Source organism: Lepidothrix coronata, unplaced genomic scaffold (assembly GCF_001604755.1).
Source record: "Lepidothrix coronata isolate B3197 unplaced genomic scaffold, Lepidothrix_coronata-1.0 Scaffold42, whole genome shotgun sequence".
In the NCBI taxonomy this organism is placed as follows: Eukaryota; Metazoa; Chordata; class Aves; order Passeriformes; family Pipridae; genus Lepidothrix; species Lepidothrix coronata.
Window position 1 is genome coordinate 5,652,730 of NW_016690222.1, and position 17,644 is coordinate 5,670,373.

Here is a 17,644-nt window from a genome sequence, read left to right on the forward strand (position 1 = left end):
AGCCCACTCACTGGTGGGCTGGAGTGAGAGGCAGAAAAGGCCTTGACTCTCTGTAAGCCCTGCTCAGCAATAATGAAATAAGTGTTTTTCCTAGCACAGCCCCATATAAGCTGCTATGAAGAAAATTAACTCTCCCTCAGCCTAAACCAACACATCCTGTCTTTTTTTTTTTTTTTAATAATAGGCCTCCTTGTAAGTCTAGACATCTATGATCATTTCAGAAGGACAAGTCCTCTGCAATAACTGTGGCATTATGCCAGCTGATTTGTTTCTTTAACTATTTTTTTGTGCTTTAACTTATTCAAATAATTTTTCTTTGGCTTGTTTTTTTTTTTTTTTTCTCATTGCCCCCTAATAAAACAGAGGACAAAACCATGGTATTATTCAGCAAAATAAAACTTGAATATTTTGAAACAAGTCACAGATGCATCTCTTGAGATGTCCTAAAGCTTATTATAACCAAAGTACTGAGCTAGGCTTTCAATATTCTAACACACAACACAGTAGTGTCTGTATAAGTTTCAGAGAAAGAATCGTGATTGTTTAATTTGAAATAATCCTTTTACCTCTGAGGCCTGTGCTTTGCATAGATATGCTGTATCATTTGAGTATTTTGTGTGATCTGGTAAATAGTGTTCTAATTGGTTTTGCAGATCACTAGTTTAAAAAGCCAGGCACACCTTCTACACATGGTAGAAAACAGCCGTTCTGTGATTAAAAGATGTTGAGCATCGAGCACGTAACAATACCAACTGGTAAGGCAAGTGGAGTAGGGAAGGGACAGCAATCCCCATGACTCTTTATGAATCTTACTCTGAATATCAATATGGGGAGATATTCTAGTGCCTCTGAATAAACAAACTAGGGTGTGGTGGTGTAATTCAGCTCAGAATTTGCTGCCTAGTATGTATGAAATATATGAAGTGTTTTATGTTGAAAGTTAATTTTCTGCACTGGAAATTTACCTAGTAAATCCCCCATTTACTTCCTTCCATAAACTTTAAATACTCACTTTCGTACACAGGAAGGTCAACAAGGACCTTATATTCTGGTTTCTGGTTTATGCTGTATTTGTTAGTTTTCATTTTCTGAAAGCCATTGAGATATAAATTTGGCCCAGTATTCTTGCAGAAAAACAGGTTGTATATGTTTTGAAAGCTAGTTATAACTATGCCTTTGATTTTTTTAGTCCAGTTGCTACTGTTTCCTGGCAGAGTCACTCTGTTGTGCTTTCAAAGTTTAGAAATTCTCTCAATCCTGTGGTAACTCCACACCATTAGTTTGTTGGTTTGGATCTTCAACTACTGCACTATTGTGCTCCAGATTTTCTCCTGGCCTATGAAGGGACAGAATTCTCCTTCTTTGCTTCTCTTTCCTTGCATGCTTGCTGAGTACAGGTTCTTGCCTTCCCTTAATGAGAGCTGTGCTTTCTGACTAACCTTGGAATCATTTACATGCTCTTGTAGTCTGCCCCCTGAATTCTCTGTACTGACAGTTTATCTGTTCAGAGTTGAATAGTAGGGTATAATTTATAGATATGTTTATGTTGCATAGGATTAGAATGTAAATTTTTCATAGCTTGCACAGGAAATACAAAAGTGGGAATCCCTTTAGTGTGCTTTCTCAGTTGCCTCAAGGTCCTTCAAAATCCTGTTTCAAACCCACTTGCTTTCCCCCTTTGTTTGACGCTGTACTTAAACAGGACTCCACCTGCTAAGAAAGCAGGTTTTTCACTTTCTGTATTGTGCCTATGCTCTTTAGGGGCTTGGTTCATCTATTGTTATTGTGACTTCATTGACCACTTCAGCACTCCTTTGCACAAAGGCTTAGACAAACTTGGTGCCCACTGAGGTAGCTTGCTTAGCCTGCCTGCCCTTGGGTCAGGGCAGCAATGTCGAGAGATAACCACTTCACCTGAGCCTGCTTCCCACAGAGATGTGTTACAGTTCCCTTTCCCACACGCTCCTCCTTAGAGCAAATATGTGTCAACATCCTAATGGTCCCAAGAATTTATAAATTATATATAGACTGCCTGTATCACCTTATTTCTTCTTTGTCAAGGATATCTCATTAGGAAAGAGGTAAGCTAGTCCTCTGGGTGTCCTTCTGATGTTTTGGTATTTCAGTCACAACACACCTTAAAGTCCTTATTAATTGAGACTTCAGCATTCACTTAGTGTATGACCCCCTATCAGGAAATTGTTTTAGGTCAGTTTTCATCTCCCTTGTGTAAATCTCTTTTCTTGTTACATGTGGGAAAACTGTACAAAAAGAAGCACGCATAGCTCCCACTTCTCCTTCAGTTCATTCACCTATGAAATCTATGTTTCACACATGAATATTAAAAGAGAGGATTTACATGAGGTAGGTGTGAATTAACCTGTAATGGTTTTGCAGATCTCTAAATCTGTGTGATCACTGAGGCAAATGGGTGACTGTGTGAAAGAGAAGCCACTTATATACAGTTTTATCATTACTGTAGAGCCTTCTTGGAGAGGTTTGGAGTCCAGAAGCGTATTTGCCTGCCCATCAGGTGGGACTTGTAGAGTAACAAGTATGTCTTTTGTATTGCCCACTCAGCATGCATAAAGAAGTTGTTTCTCACACAGAAATGTGATATAGAGATAGTGCCTTGCATACTCTGTAATAGTTCTGGTCTTTAATATGCATACTGCAATTAATACAGTCCTCACAGCCTTTGGTTATGAATGTGGAAACGAGCTAATCTGTAAGAATCAAACTTTCAAAATGTATGATCCATGCCTATAAATCCAAGAACCCATTTTGGCAATGAAATGTTTGAAGGGAAAACAGTATTTAAATCAGAGGGTCACACAACATTTTCTTGAAATTATAATTCAATAAAGAAATTGATGCTAATTAGCATTTAAATCTCTCATCTTGTCAGCTCTGTGTGGTGCCTTGTTTGAAGTGAAATGTTTTTCGACAGAACCTCCTAATGCAGAATTTGTTTTCCTTAGTTCTTTGATGTTGTTGTTAAAAGGAAAGACATAAAAAAAAAGCTTTTCTTTTTTTTTTAGTAAAGGAGGGGAATTGATTTGATATTCGTATATGCAAAGCCCCAATGGATTTATCAAGAACTCTGACCTCTCTTCATCAAGAATGGAGATTTTGTATTATATTTGTATTTTTTTTTGTAAATTTATTTTTTTGTATTATAGTTATGCCTAAAGGCACCTTCCAAAATCAGCTTTATCATATTTGACATTATACATGTCAGTAAGTCACAAATAGGCCAGGCAAGGATTAAAGTAAAACTGATGTTGTGGTAAGCTGTCCTGTCTGGATTGCTTTGAGAAACTGAATGCAGCAATGGCAGCATCAGCTTGAGGTGAGCTGAAGGAGGGAAAATGGTAACAGTAAAGGCTTCTTACAGGCACACTTATACTCCACCAATTTGTACTTCTTCTGCACTGTATACTCCTAATGCAGTGTTGTATAAAAACGTGTGTGGAGGTTTGACCCCAAAAATCCAGTCTCCAGGCTCTCCCCACAATTTGCCTCAACACAGAAGAGAAGTTTTCAGACAGGCACAACTCAGCTTGGGGGAATTATATCAAAATTTATTACTAACATGATAAATACTATAGAAACTAAAAAGCAAATAAATACACAGTATTAATACAATCTCTACCACCCCTGGTGCTCCTCCCACATCAGTACAGATGTGGGATAACCCTCCAGGAGGATAGTTAGTCTCTCTTTCATTGGGGTATCAGGGAAGGGGTCTTTTGCACCCCCACCAGCTCCTTGGCTTGTGCTGAGGTCTCCTCCTGAACTGCAAAGGAACAGTTGCTTTACTAGATCTTCATCACGAGGTCCAGGGAGTCAGCTTTGAGTCCTTTTTCCCTGGTTTGTGAAGGTTCCTCCCAGACAGTAAGATGTTCACTCTTTCCAGATTGCAGCGTTTCTGGGTCTTGCTCAGTTTTTTACACCCCAAATAGTTTTCACCAAAAGTCCTTACCCAGAAAAAGCCTGCTTGGTTTGGCTTCTCTCTGCTCCAGCTGCTGCAGCTTCTCAGCTTCCACGTGTTACGGGGGGGCATTCCTCCCCTCGCATTCCTCCTTCGGTTTTCACCTGCCCCCACCCAAACCTCGCGTAGGGCCTCCTCCGAGCCCTTCAGTCCGTCTCTCCGTTGCTCAGTCTCAGCTCAAGGTCACACCCTCTCCCCTGCCATTTTAGGGGGGGAGAGGGTAGCAGTGAGACTGCTTCGGTCTCTCTCCTCTGCCTGGAGTTCTTCCTGCTCTGTACGATCGCAGCTGCTTCTCTGGCTCTGGACCACCCCTCGGCCTGTCTCTGGCTCAGCTCCAAAGGCCGTGCCTGCCTGCTGGGGGTGGGTTAGCTCCAACCCCCTGGCTGGCCTCTCAAGTCCACACCACCACCTCTCCTGGGCGGTGTGGGGGGGAAAGCCCCCTAGCCTTTGGCCACAAGCACCTGGTTCAGTTTCGGTACTGTCCCAGGTTCCTTGCAGCCCGGCCGGGGAGGGGAGAGAGGGCCTGGCCCCCCACAAGGGGCCTGCAGGCCTCTCTCACCTCATGGCTCCAAATCTCTCACACTGCCAACAACTTCCTTCCAGCTGTTGTAATATGCTAATTTCACAGGGGCGAAATACAGCTCCGATTGGTCCCTGATCGGAAACTCACCTGGGACCAACCACTTCCAGCCCCCCCCGGGGCTTAAACTTAAACTTAAACAGCACTTAAACCACCACAACGTGCTTTAAGTGCTGTGATAGTACAGTGCATTGTAATCTGCTGTTCATCTTGTACGTGGCAGATGCATAAAACAAAGTATTCCAGGTGTAAGTGAAACAGAAATAATAAAATACGCACTACAAAATGTTAACGCGAGGGTGTGTTTGTTGGGGAATGTATGTGTGCATATAGACATTGTATAAATCATAAATAAACCAAGATTATATAATATAATACACGAAAGCAGTGTTCAAGTAGCCTTGTGAAGGTCATCACATTTAGATTTCAGGAACTAAGAGGTGTTGTTGTGAAGGCTTTCTTCCTGGTCTCTATTTAACCTTCTTTTCCCCTCTCCTGTTCATTCTTTGTGCACAGTCCCTGTACCTGCTTTGCATGTCATTCAATTTCTGTTCAAATAAAACAATTTATATCCTTGTGAGTATTCTAAATTATCATTACACAATCCAAACATTTAAATATTAATAAACCTGTCACCAATACTACTGTGAAATTGTATTGATATCATTATCCTCATTTAAAGATAGTTTTATCACAAAAAGCACAAAAAAACCTGGATTATGAGTAGTAGGAAGTCTAGAACTGAGGCAAATGGGTTACTGTTTTATTTGCCTGATCCAAGATGTCTGGGATTGTGCTTCTCTGGGTATTGTTTGGTTCAAAATATAGCACCTGCAGGGATCCACAGCTAAGAAGTTTGGACCTACATCACTTCTACAAATTGGAACCAGACTCTTAGCTGAGAACCTCAACAATGTCAAACACAAACGTTTAACCAACTATGAAAGTTAACATTCTCATTTGTCTAGTATTCTGTCTTCTCACACAGTGAATATGCAACTAAATTCACCATGGCAACATCCTTAAGGCATGACTCTTATTTTTTTCTGCAATATCTCTCCAGCTTTCAAAGAGACAGCCAAACATGAAACAAATGTCACAACAAAATCGTGGGTGTTAGTAATCTTTACAGATCCCCAAGGGGAAGTAAATTATATCCAACTGCATTTCACATACATAGTCAAGTAAAACAGTATCTGGTCAATTTTAAAGATATATTATGCAGCTAGCAGCCAATGTGACACATCATTTTATTATCTGCCTTATGTCATTGTCAGGAATGAAAACTGTAGGACTACCCACAAATGATGACTGAGTTAACAGAGCACTCAACGGTAATGGAAAGTTATTTTTCTTTAGGTCAGACAGAACTGAAGGTTTGGTGGGGATGGCTGAGTCTTAGGTTTGGGTTGGAGGTCTTTTTTGTTTGGGGCTTTTCTTTATGGTGTTTTGGGTTCTTTGTTTTTTCTTCTTGAGACACAGTACGGAAGACAGTTTTTTAGTCTTAAAATAAAAATGGCCTGTATCCTACTTTAATTTGTCTATATTGAGCATGTTGTTTTCTATTTTAAAGAGAAATCAAATTTTGATGGTGCGTACTGAAAGTTTTAAAGCTTTTTCTCTGAAATTAAATATTAAAAAAAAAGATAAAAAAAGTTGCATAAACTCTGGGTGTATTGTTTTTTTTTGTAATATCATAATATCTTTTCAAGACACCCTGATGACTCTTGAGTAGGTATAAGAAATCATAAGTTAGGATAAACTTGATGACCAGAGTTGAAAAAAATAGAAATCTACATTAAAATAGATTCTTCTTCTCTATGCATAGCACAGAATTAGCTAAAATGCAGGATGCATCTAGAGACTACTTCAAATGTGTTTGTATTAAAGGAAGTTTAATTTCCAGTAATCTTAAATAATAATCAATTGCATGAAGCTTTAAATTTCTAGATGGATTGGTTTATTTTGTTTGTATTATTAATGATGAATTGCAGTTGCATTAATGATGCATCTTCAGTCAATAAACAGCTTCCAGCAAATATTTGAAAACACTGGCAAATCTATTGGTATTTTCCATTAATTGATTTGTATTGTATGACATCTGATTTTCTGCTCAGAAACTTTCTCTCAAAATAGCAATTACTATAATGTGAACTTTGTATGGAATATCTTTTACTAAGAAATCTGATAATTACTGGTTTCCTTATGATATTAAAAATTTTCCATTAGCATCCCTAGTGTTTGTTAACTTGACAATTTGAAATTTTCAGTCCTTCCTCACATTTTAAAGCAGCTCTAAATGTAGTATGATAGTGCTGGAGAGCAGTGAGTGTAGAGAAAACATCTCACAGAGCTTTTTGTGAAAAAATAAATTCTAGTATGTATTGCTAGTCCCAGGTATTTTCTCTCCTTGGATTAGGTTATGTTCCATTTGAGTTTCTTCTTCCTTTGCTTGCTGTGTGCTGTAAAAATGTTAAAGCATTCAGGCTATTTTAATAATCTTTTTAAGTACTGCTAATACTGTCAGTTAGCTGATCCACAGTGGAGCGTTATTAGTCAAATGAGTCATTTCCCATGTTCTAGTAATAAGTGGCATATTTAGAGATATTAATAGCATCTTTAATTTGGGTTGGTGTTGCACTGTTATTTCAGTATATGAGTATCTTGAAAAGGTCAAAAAGTCTCGCTTCCTTGGGAAGAAATTATTTTTGTGATCTCCAGGCATACCTGTGCCAGCAGCGTGCTTTGGCAGTGGGTGCCGGGGGAGGCACAGAGTGCACTCTCCTGTTGTTGGCTGGTTTCTTCTCTTGTGTCATGCGTTTGTGTCTTTCAGTCTGTGACTTCTGCTTAGGTCAAGGGCAAGCTTTGACAACGCTGTACCTTTCTGTGACTGGAGCTAAAGGCTGTCTGTTCAGGCTTAAAGGAACTAATTGTAGTGTTAGTATGGTATGTCAAAACATGTGTATAGTCAATATTCATGGATTCTTTAATATAGCACTTGCTTTTAAAGTTTCCTCAAAGTAAGGAAACCCAGAACATCACTGATTGTATTTGCAATAGCCATCAGCACCGCTGCCTATGGAGTTATGTGAACACCCACTGTCTGCAGGAAATACTGCGGTTGTTCAGCTCTTGCTCTGCCCAATTCAAAAACGTCATTATTGTCAGACAACACATCACCATTAGTGTGACCATTTAGATGGCAAGGAATTTTCCTCTTGTCATAGGGTAATATGTTAAATAGAATATGTTAGTAATGTCAACCTTAAAATAAAAGGGTTTCTGTATGTTTGGGGGTTTTTTTCTATTATGTAGCAAAAGATCTTTCCCTTGAAGGTCAGGTACTCCTCAGTAACATTTTGATAAAGAAACTTTTTGGTTACTGCAAGATCTGTTTAGCTTAGTAGCACCAAAATATCTATCTCTGAATTAATGAGAAAACTGTAGATCTGCCAGAGCAGTTTAGACATTTTGGAAGCATAGCCAGGCAGAAGGGATATTCTAATGGTTCTGGGGCTGCAAACAGAGAAATGCTTGTTCTCAAATTTATCTTTTCCAACATATAGTTATGCCGAAGGTCTATTGGCTTGCTGTACCTGTCTGACATCTATATGTGAATCTGTTTTTTGTCCATAGTCAATTCCTTAGTATTTCATTTGCCTACAAGGATAAAAACTTTAGGAATATGTTGCTTTCCTCTTTGATAATGTTGGAAATATAGGCTCAGTGTTTTTATTCTCTCATTGATCAGGAGAGTAAGGAATTTTGCAGGAATGCCGTCTGAACTTAGTTAATTGCATGTGGAAGATAAATCCATATGCTAAATACAGCCCTCAAAGGCCCGAAGTTCAAAGGTACCCATGCTGTGCCTACGTAATTCAGACCAGTATCCTGTGTGGAATATATGTGTTACTTTTAAAGCTAAAAACTCATGTATACTTGAAGCTAATATTGCTAGTGGCTGTGCAGGTAAAAAACAATTAAGATATTGTATTACATCAGTATGCTTTGTCGTGAAGAAATAAAATAGCAATAGTTTTTCTACTTGTGAGCAAAACTAATGAATTCTATGACTTTTTTTTTTTTAATCAGTTCATGTGAATTTAGATTCCATAAAAAATTTTGGGAGGCTCTTTTCTCATGTAACTCTTGTACTGACAACATGACCTGTGTTTCACCCCTTCATTGAAAATGTGGCTAACAAAATATATTTATAGATGGATGGATGGATAAATAGATAAATCTACATTTTACAAATATATATTATTGCATATTCAATTAATTTAAAGGTAGAGGTAATTTTTGAAAATACTATGAATATGATTGACTACATCTGTAGAAATGATATCATGCTTGAGTATTTCTGAACTTTAGGGGAAACTAGAAGAAATGTTTTGCATGCCAGAAGTCAGAACACTTGCTCATATCATTTAATACTTTTGCAACTGAATTATATGAAGGAAAAAATAAAACTAAATGCATCTGAAGCAAATACACAGAGTTTAGAAATAATCAGAAAATTATTTGTAAAATAATTCTGTAATGCTTTATCGATGTTTATTTTCTTCTTGGAATAGATTTTATTTTTGAGGGGTCTTTTCAGCCAGTTTATATGGCAACTATTTGGAGTTCAGTCTGCCAGATAAACAAGCAGAGGAATTAAAAGGAAACTTGCCTTTCAGTACGTCAAGAGACTTCAGGATAATTTTCCTTTTTAACCCTCTCAGACTAAAGGAGCTGAAAATATGCAGGGAACTGATGTGCTGGCACCCCAGAGAAGGAGAAAAGCTGCACCTCTTTCTTATGTCGCAGAAACACTCCTCTGTGGACTGAAAGGTTGGAAGCTCAAGTGGAGAAAGCTCACTTGACAGGAAGCAGGCAAATGTAGGCTTCTGCAATTTTATCTTTTATGTCCAATGATAAAAAATTTTGATTTGGAAGAGTACGTTTGAAGGTGCCTTTACTTATGCATTGGGTAGGTTGAATGAGGAGGATCCAAAGGCCCTTAAGCTTCAGTTAAAATTCCTGAAAGACAGAATACAGTCTGAATCTCTTGTCTCTGAAAGCAGTTAGGGTAGCTCCTGAATAATTTCGCATCAAATAATTTTTGAGAGAGCACAGTCCTCAGGCCCAAAGACTTTAAATCTTGATTAGATTCAAGCCTCATGGGTTGGTCTTGAAATAAATTTATGTATTCAGTGCTAGAAATTAAAAGAAAATGCTGTCTCTTGAAAAATGAGAGTCAGCATGTGTTGAAGAATCCCTTTAATTATATTTCTAGTCTACATTTTTTTTTAAATTCATTCAGCATAATCTTCATTGCTGCCTCCAAAATGAAACTTACCTTAGTTAATTGGCTCCTGAAAGTGAACAGGATCTTACGTAGTTGCAGCGATAAGATGGGCAGTGGGCTGTATCCTCTATGCAGAGTTATCAGGACATGCATATTGCTGCTGACAAATCTTGCTGCATTTTCTATTATAATACTTGTTTTTCTGCTGTCTGTATTCCAGACAAGCATGAATATTTGTATGTGTTTTCACACACAGCTCTGTCAGCATATTTTGTCACTATGCAAACCCCCCTTATTTCTTTGCAATATCTGCTAAACATCAAACGGAGTTTCGATCAAATTTAATTGCATGATTTTAAATACTTTAGAATAACTTCACAATAAGTTATTTAAAAAAAGATAGGTCCTTTGTGAAAAATGTTATTAGTGGAGTCCTTGAAGCAAGTGCTGGAAAATGGCTTTTCCATTACTTCAGAGGCAGCATTAAAGTACCATGAAATTCAGAGCTTCTGGTTTTATTACAGACATTTTTATACTACTATTTAAGCATTTCTCTTATAGAACTTATAGCTAACAGCCAGCAATTTAAGAGAACTGATATACCTGGAGAAGGATCACCAAAAGATCACTTAACAGCAAGTTATAAACCCATCAGTTTTTCTAAGTGTTGTAAATAATTTATATCACTAACTTATATTAAAAAACATATTTGGTTTTAATTAAAATTTTGGTGTACGTAGAACTTGCTTTTGTAAAAGGAAGTTGTAAATTTAGCTGGCCTGAAGCCAGTTATTGGATTTTTCAATTTTTTTTTAATCAGTTAGATTGACCTTTTACAAGTTAAATTAAACTATTAGTTTGTCTCATATAAATGAATAAACTTCCAGAGATCATTCAATTATGGTACTTGGTCACAATAGGAAATTTTCTTTCCTATTGCAGTGTCATCTGCAGTCTATTGAAGAAAAGATTTGCATTTTATTCCTCCCTGGAGACAGGTTATAAGAAAGAAGAATTAGCAGGCAAAATGGAGCAAGTCTGAAATAAAGCACTTGTGTTGACTGTCCACCCTACCATCAGTCTTCCCTTGCCAGCAAATTCAGTGAAGCAATATATTTTCAGACCTGCAGATTATTTAAGGTAGCTGTGGCTGATGACTCCAAGAACGCAGCTGCTAACACCTGGGTTATAAATAGGGGTAACTGCAGAGGAAGAGCAGATACATACCTGTCTCTAAGCCAAAACATTTTATTCAAGGAGCATTTTCAGAAAAAAAAAAAAACAGACTAGGACAATGGGAACAGTTTCTAAGAAATATGCTTAAATGGCACTGTGCCAGGGCAAGGCAAGAGTGGTTACAAAATACGAGCAAAGACTTTGCTTAATATTCAGAGCTATGGCTTACAGGGATCCTAAATGACAGAGGAGCTGGGCAACTCAAGAGATTAGATGGGCATTGCCACACATCTTGCTATTGCACTTTTTGAATCTTAAATAATGACAAAGGGAAATGGTGTTACAAGCCTCTTCCTTTTGTGAGATATTTGGTGAGATTTTGTGAGATATTTGGTGCCTGCCTGGTACAATGAGGCAGGTGTACTGTTTCTTTCTTCCATTACTGGTCAGATGACTGCTCTTTGAGTATGTTGATCACTGTTAGCATTACAGAAAAAACTTATTATATTATAACCATAGTACTTTGTCTTCTCTCACCATGAAAAAGGACAAGGCACAGTGAAGACTGGTCAGTGCTTGGTTGGTAGGTCAGTTGATTGGTTGAGATGATTCATAGGACTGGTTGGTGAAGGCAAAAAGAGGTAAATGGTTGTGTTAAGAGAATATTGTATAAAGTTTCTTCTCTTGGTAAAGTTATAAATCTGATGTTTGATCACTTGGAGTTTTGACATTCTATTTCACCTTTCATAAGGTTCTTTCAGAAGTAACAACTACTAATGTGCAGACCAAATTTGACTTCAGGTAATTGTCTCTGACTGTGTTGCAATGCTTCTAAAATAGTGTAATCACATCCTCCAGAAATATGGTCTGGTGTTATTGCATTTTATAAAATAATTGTTCCTTCTTCCCTAAAGCATATGTATTGAAGGAGAATAGGCAAATTGCTTCTGACAGAATAATTTTAGGCAAGCTAGAAAGGAAATAAAGTTGCCTAATGCTTTCCATTATTAAAGTCTTCTTCCTGTAGCTTATAGTTTTACCAGACTTAAATTTCTGGTTTGGATTTTTCCATGCTTGATCTGTCTTTTTTCAAAACATTTTTTTCACCATATTAAAAATGAAACTTGAGACTGCAGGTATAAACTCTTTGCACTAAACAAGGTTCACAGATATTCCATACACCTATAATTATAAGACCAGATCACTGGAAATAAATTTTCTTTGAATCGGAGGACTTAACTCCTAAAATTTTGTGAACTTTTGCATGGTTTTAACAAGGTGAAACATTTCAGTAAAATGGATGTGGCAGTCTTGTGTTTGGATAAGGTAAGAAGTACCTGAAAACTGAGAAGTCAAAAGTTACCAAATATTATATTATGTATAATGTTCTTTCCAGAAATTTAAGGTCAGTTTTTAGTATGACGAATTCGTAAGTTTGAACCAATTCACTTGTTTAGTCACTAAAAAGCTAGGGGAACTACACAGAGGAAAAGCAGTGGCCTCTATTTCATTTGATCACTTTATTGTAGTTGGGAGGCAAAGTTATTTAGATTAAAAATTTTTCATTTTCTATCAGATCATATGAAATATCCTTAAAAATGTAATTCCAATTGACTTAAATGCCCTTCGATGGATGAAAAACTGACAAGCAGTAACCAAAAACTACTGAATGATCAATGAGAGTGCACTGATTATAGGAAGCAGGATCCATTGTGGGCAACATCGGTTGTCGGTACCCTTGCTTATGTTATGTAGTTATTTCTTGCAAAAAAATGCCATATATTTATAAAACATATAGATTATACTAAACCAGAAGAGGAAAGAAGAATTGAAACACCAAACAACTATTAATACAAAAAGGCAATAACAAATTTAAATTTGTTATGTGACATAGGGAAGAAAAACAGATGCATATTTAGTTTAAAACCAAATCTTGTCATGGTGAGGATATCTGTTTTTATAGTAATGGCTACAGTTTGGCGCTATCAGGCTCTAGTGCAACAGCATCAAAGCTGCATAGCTTAGTGTTACAAAGTTGTGCACTGAAAGAGGAAATAACAAGTTGAACCTACAATAATGAATCCTTGGTTAGAGATTGATCTCTAACTTGCAGAATAAAGAGGTCCAGAGTGCCTCAAGTCCACAGCATTCACATTAATCCCTTTTAGAATGACTTGATGGTGTTTCTGTTGTGTACTTGTTGGTCTCCCCCAGACTACATAGGGTACCTCTGCCACTCCCAGACTTACTTATATGAGCATTGGGTGTGGACAGAAGGGGAGAAGTTCAGTTTATAATCTTAAATAGAGAGAAGACTAAGTCACAGCCCACCAGACTGGTGGTTTATGGCATAATGGTGGTGTGACAGCAGTAGTCAACTTTAACAGGGGAGCTGGTCCTGGTAGAAGGTGATGTTAAATGGTGCTGCCTTATTCACACTGTCCCTTGGAATGAAAAGCTGAAGAAAGTCCCCACAACCTCACCTCAGTTGTGTCTGAGTAAACACTTTCTTTTTCCTCAAAGAAAGAGACACAGATAGCCCCTGAAACATGACTCCTTATCAGGCTAGAAATCTGTGTTGTTTGGTGGTATATGTGCATCCTCACAGTTGTTTGTGTGGGCTGGAAGGACAATGAGTCTAATTGTCCACTGTAATGATATATAAGTAATGGCCTACAAAGATTGATTAATAAATATGCTAAATGAAGATAGAAAATCATGATAGCTTGTGTGGCACTAGTTCCAAAAAACTTATGACCTGATGGATCGTTGGTCTTTTATATATATATCCAATGTCTTCCACACCATTGAGATCAACAGTGTATGCTATATGCCTTTAAAAAGCCAGAAGTGACTATACTGGAAAAAAATTCCATCACTCTGATGATAATTGTTCTTCCCAAGCTAATGTGGTTACTGACTGTTAACCTGAGGATTATTAGGTATTGAATCAATTATGTGTGCCATCTGTAACAATGTAACAACTTAAAATGGCAGAAAGCATTAATGTCTACCATTAATAAATAATTAATATTAATAAAAAGACTTGCATTAGAAATACTGTACTTGACAGAATCAAGGTGTACTAATGAGATTTACATCTAGTTCTATTAATCTCGAATATCTAGGTTTTGTTTATAATCTAAAATAGAGATCTAAATCTATATAGAAATCCCCAAGGTGGAGCATCAGTGCATGTTGTCAAAATTTAGCAAAGTAAAAACTTATGGACGTCTTTGCAAAACCAAGAAAGCTTTTTTTCATTTGGTTTGGTTTTTGGGGTTTTTTTCTTTTTTTTTTTTTTTAATCTCCACCATATTTCCCATTCTTCTTTTTAGAGTGGAGCTTTTGCTGAAATGAGAAGCTGTTATGGGATAAATTCTTTGGACAAAAAAGTCTGTTAAGCTCGTTGGTAAAAATGGCTACTTGAAAATATTGTTATTATAGTTATAGAATCATAGAATAGTTTGGGTTGGAAGGGACACTTAAAGGTCATCTCCGGTTCAACCCCCTTGCAATGAGTAAGGACATGTTCAACTAGATCAAGTTGCTCAGAGCATCATCAAACCTGACCTTGAATGTTCCCAGGCATGGGGCATTTACCATTAGTCTGGACAACCTGTTCCAGTGTTTCTCCACTCTCATTGAAAACCTTCCTTACATCTAATCTGAATCTACCCTTCTTCAGTTCAAAATCATTACCCCTTGTCCTGTTGCAATAGGCCCTGTTAAAAAGTTTTTCCCCACCTTCGAAGGCACCCTTCATGTACTGAAAGACTGCAACAAGGTCTCCACAGAGCCTTCTCTTCTCCATGCTGAACAACCCCAACCCCCTCAGCCTGTCTTCCTAGGAGAGGTGTTCCAGCCCTCTGGATCATCTTCATGGCCCTCCTCTGGACCTGCTCCAACAGATTCATGTCTTTCCTGTGCTAGAGACCCCAGAGCCAAACATGGTACTCCAAGTGGGGTCTAATAAGAATGGAATAGAGAGGCAGAATCATCTCCCTTGACCTGCTGGCCACAATTCCTTTGATGCAACCCAGGACACAAGTGGCTTTCTGGGCTGCAAGCACACATTGCCAGCTCCTGCCCAGCCTCTCATCCACCAGCACCCCCAAGTCCTTCTCAGCAGGGCTGCTCTTGGTCTGTTCATCCCCCACTTGTATTAATACTGGGGGTTACACCACCACAGGTGCAGCACCTTGCCCTTGCCTTTGTTGAACCTCATGAGGTTCCTATGGGCCCACTTCTTGAGCTTGTCCAGGTCCCTCTGGATAGCATCCCATCTTCCAAGTGTGCCAACTGCACCACTTGACTTGGTGTCATCTGCACATTTGCTGAAGGTGCGCTCCATCTCACTGTGTATGTCATCAATGAAGGTATTAAACATTACAGGTCCAATAAGGACACCTTAGAGACACCATTTGTCACCTATGCCCATCAGGACATTGAGCTGTTGACCGCTACCCTCTGGATGCAACTGTGCAACCTACTCCTCACCACCAAACGGTCCACCAATCAAATACATATATCTCCAATTTAGAGAGAAGGAGGTTGTGGGGGGCTGTGTCAAAGGCCTTACATCCAGATAAATGACATGTGTAGCCTTTCCCTTGTCCACTGAAGTAATCACTCCATCATAGAAGGCCACCAGGTTGGATTTGCCTGTGAGGTGCTTAGAAAACTAAAATTCCAAATATGCTTGTCATTAAGATGTAGCTTATTGTTTATGAAAAATACTCCAGAATTTGGTCCCAATATATATGATGTTATTGCTGTACATTGAGGCAGATCTTCCAAGACGAGAGCTACTATTATGAGGCACTTTCTGTGATTTTTCCTTTAAGATGCTACTTGGTCTACGTGCAGTTCCCAGTGAATCCCTTGCTGTTGTGTGAAAAGTATGTTATAAAAGTTGCCTGTGAATGTTTACATCAGTCACTTTGTATGAAAACAGAAATTACATCTGAGCAATGACCCTACAGAGAGAGGGCAAAAGAGGGAGCAGTAGGATCTATGCCAGTAGTATGTCTTATATCTTGAGTAGAATGACTTTCTAAGATTAATTCATTTTAGACAAGAGGAATCACCTTGTTTTATGACCATGTAGTAATCTCAAGGTCTGTACATTAAGTTTTGTCATTATGAAAGGAGGTTTCTGAAGTCACATAAAAAACATGACCTGTTAGAATAATCCAGTGCACAAAGCCTATTTGCGAAGATTGTGTTATAAATCATGATTCATTGTGTGATTGTGATCAGTATGTAGTAGAAAAAAATAATCTTCGGTGGCATATTCTTTTATGACCTTCTTTATATACAGTTAAATTGCTTTACTACTTTGTTCTTTATCTGAGTTTAAATAGTTTTTACATCTTTGCTTGCATATTTTCACAGGATCTGTTTTATTGCACTGCAACCTTTAAAAGAAAAGGAAAGCTTTCTTTTCCTTCTTTTGTTCTTTATAGAACCTTACATTTGCATTCATGCATTAATGTTTCAAGCAGAAGACTAGGCACGTAATACTGAAGTATCACCTTGCTCATTTTTGACCCAAACTGTGGAAGATGCCTTTTGGCAAAGGAAGAATCCCTAAATGTTCTGCACCACCGACCTGTGCTATAAGTTGTAACCCAGTGGGCAGCAATCAAGTGCTGCTAAGCATGAATGAGAGCTGAAGTAGAAATCCTTCCTCACTGCTGCTTTTCTGCTACAGTATGCCTGAGCTGTCACAGAGGTGGGAACGATTTCGACAACCTTAAAACTGTCACTATGTCCCCTTTCCTTTGAGTTACTGCCTGACACAACTGCAACTGTGTGTTTCTCCCTTGGGTTTTGTACCAAAGGTAGAATTTAGTCTTTTATAAGCAAATAGTTTAGGTGTTTGCAGTCTTTCTGGAAACTTCATTTTCATTGACTCTTAAATTATTTGAAAGTATAGTTTTAGTCTAAAACATGATGACAACACAGACTTGTAACTTTCCTTTATATGACATGAAATCAATTTACACCCTGATTTTTTTTCACTCTTCTATGCTTGAAGTACTTGAAAATATTTCTCCCTGCCAGCAAGTGCAGAGAGCTTACAGACCCTCTATATTTAAATACCCCATGTATTTAAGAGTGTTGCTAGTTACCAAACTTCAACAGTATAAGGAACAACAGATGGAGAGCATAATAACTTTACTATCTCGGTAGAAAGCCAAAAAGTATCAAACTGACACATGTGCCCAAAAGCTCCTAGAATGATACAATTTTTCCCCTAGAGAAATTTGAATCTAAGATCTCATTTGACCCACAAAATGTGAAAGGTACGCTTGGACATATACAGTTTTTAATATAAAAATGCATTTGTAGTAACTCGTTTATATTCAGATCAATACATTCAAGGATCTATAGCCATAATAATTTAAAATTAAATAGTTATAATACTTCACGCTAAGAATCTCTGATACAGGCTACTCTATTATTGAACTGAGTAAGACTTATAAATCTTTTACTTATGTGCAGAATCTTGAACTCTTCTACTGCAGACTATCAAACTAAATGTCATTTTTTCTGCATATTATGATTAACAGTGCGCAGGCCTTTGAAATTTTGA

General features: G+C 37.7%; 1 long non-coding RNA gene across 1 annotated transcript; it reads left to right on the forward strand.

Moving 5' to 3' along the window:
- The first annotated feature begins 1,846 nt into the window (after nucleotides 1–1,846).
- On the forward strand, nucleotides 1,847–10,904 carry LOC108496717. The gene is made up of 4 exons (XR_001874553.1): nucleotides 1,847–2,081; nucleotides 5,852–5,908; nucleotides 9,302–9,458; nucleotides 10,810–10,904. It is a non-coding gene; the product is annotated as an uncharacterized LOC108496717 (long non-coding RNA).
- The last annotated feature ends 6,740 nt before the right edge of the window (nucleotides 10,905–17,644 follow it).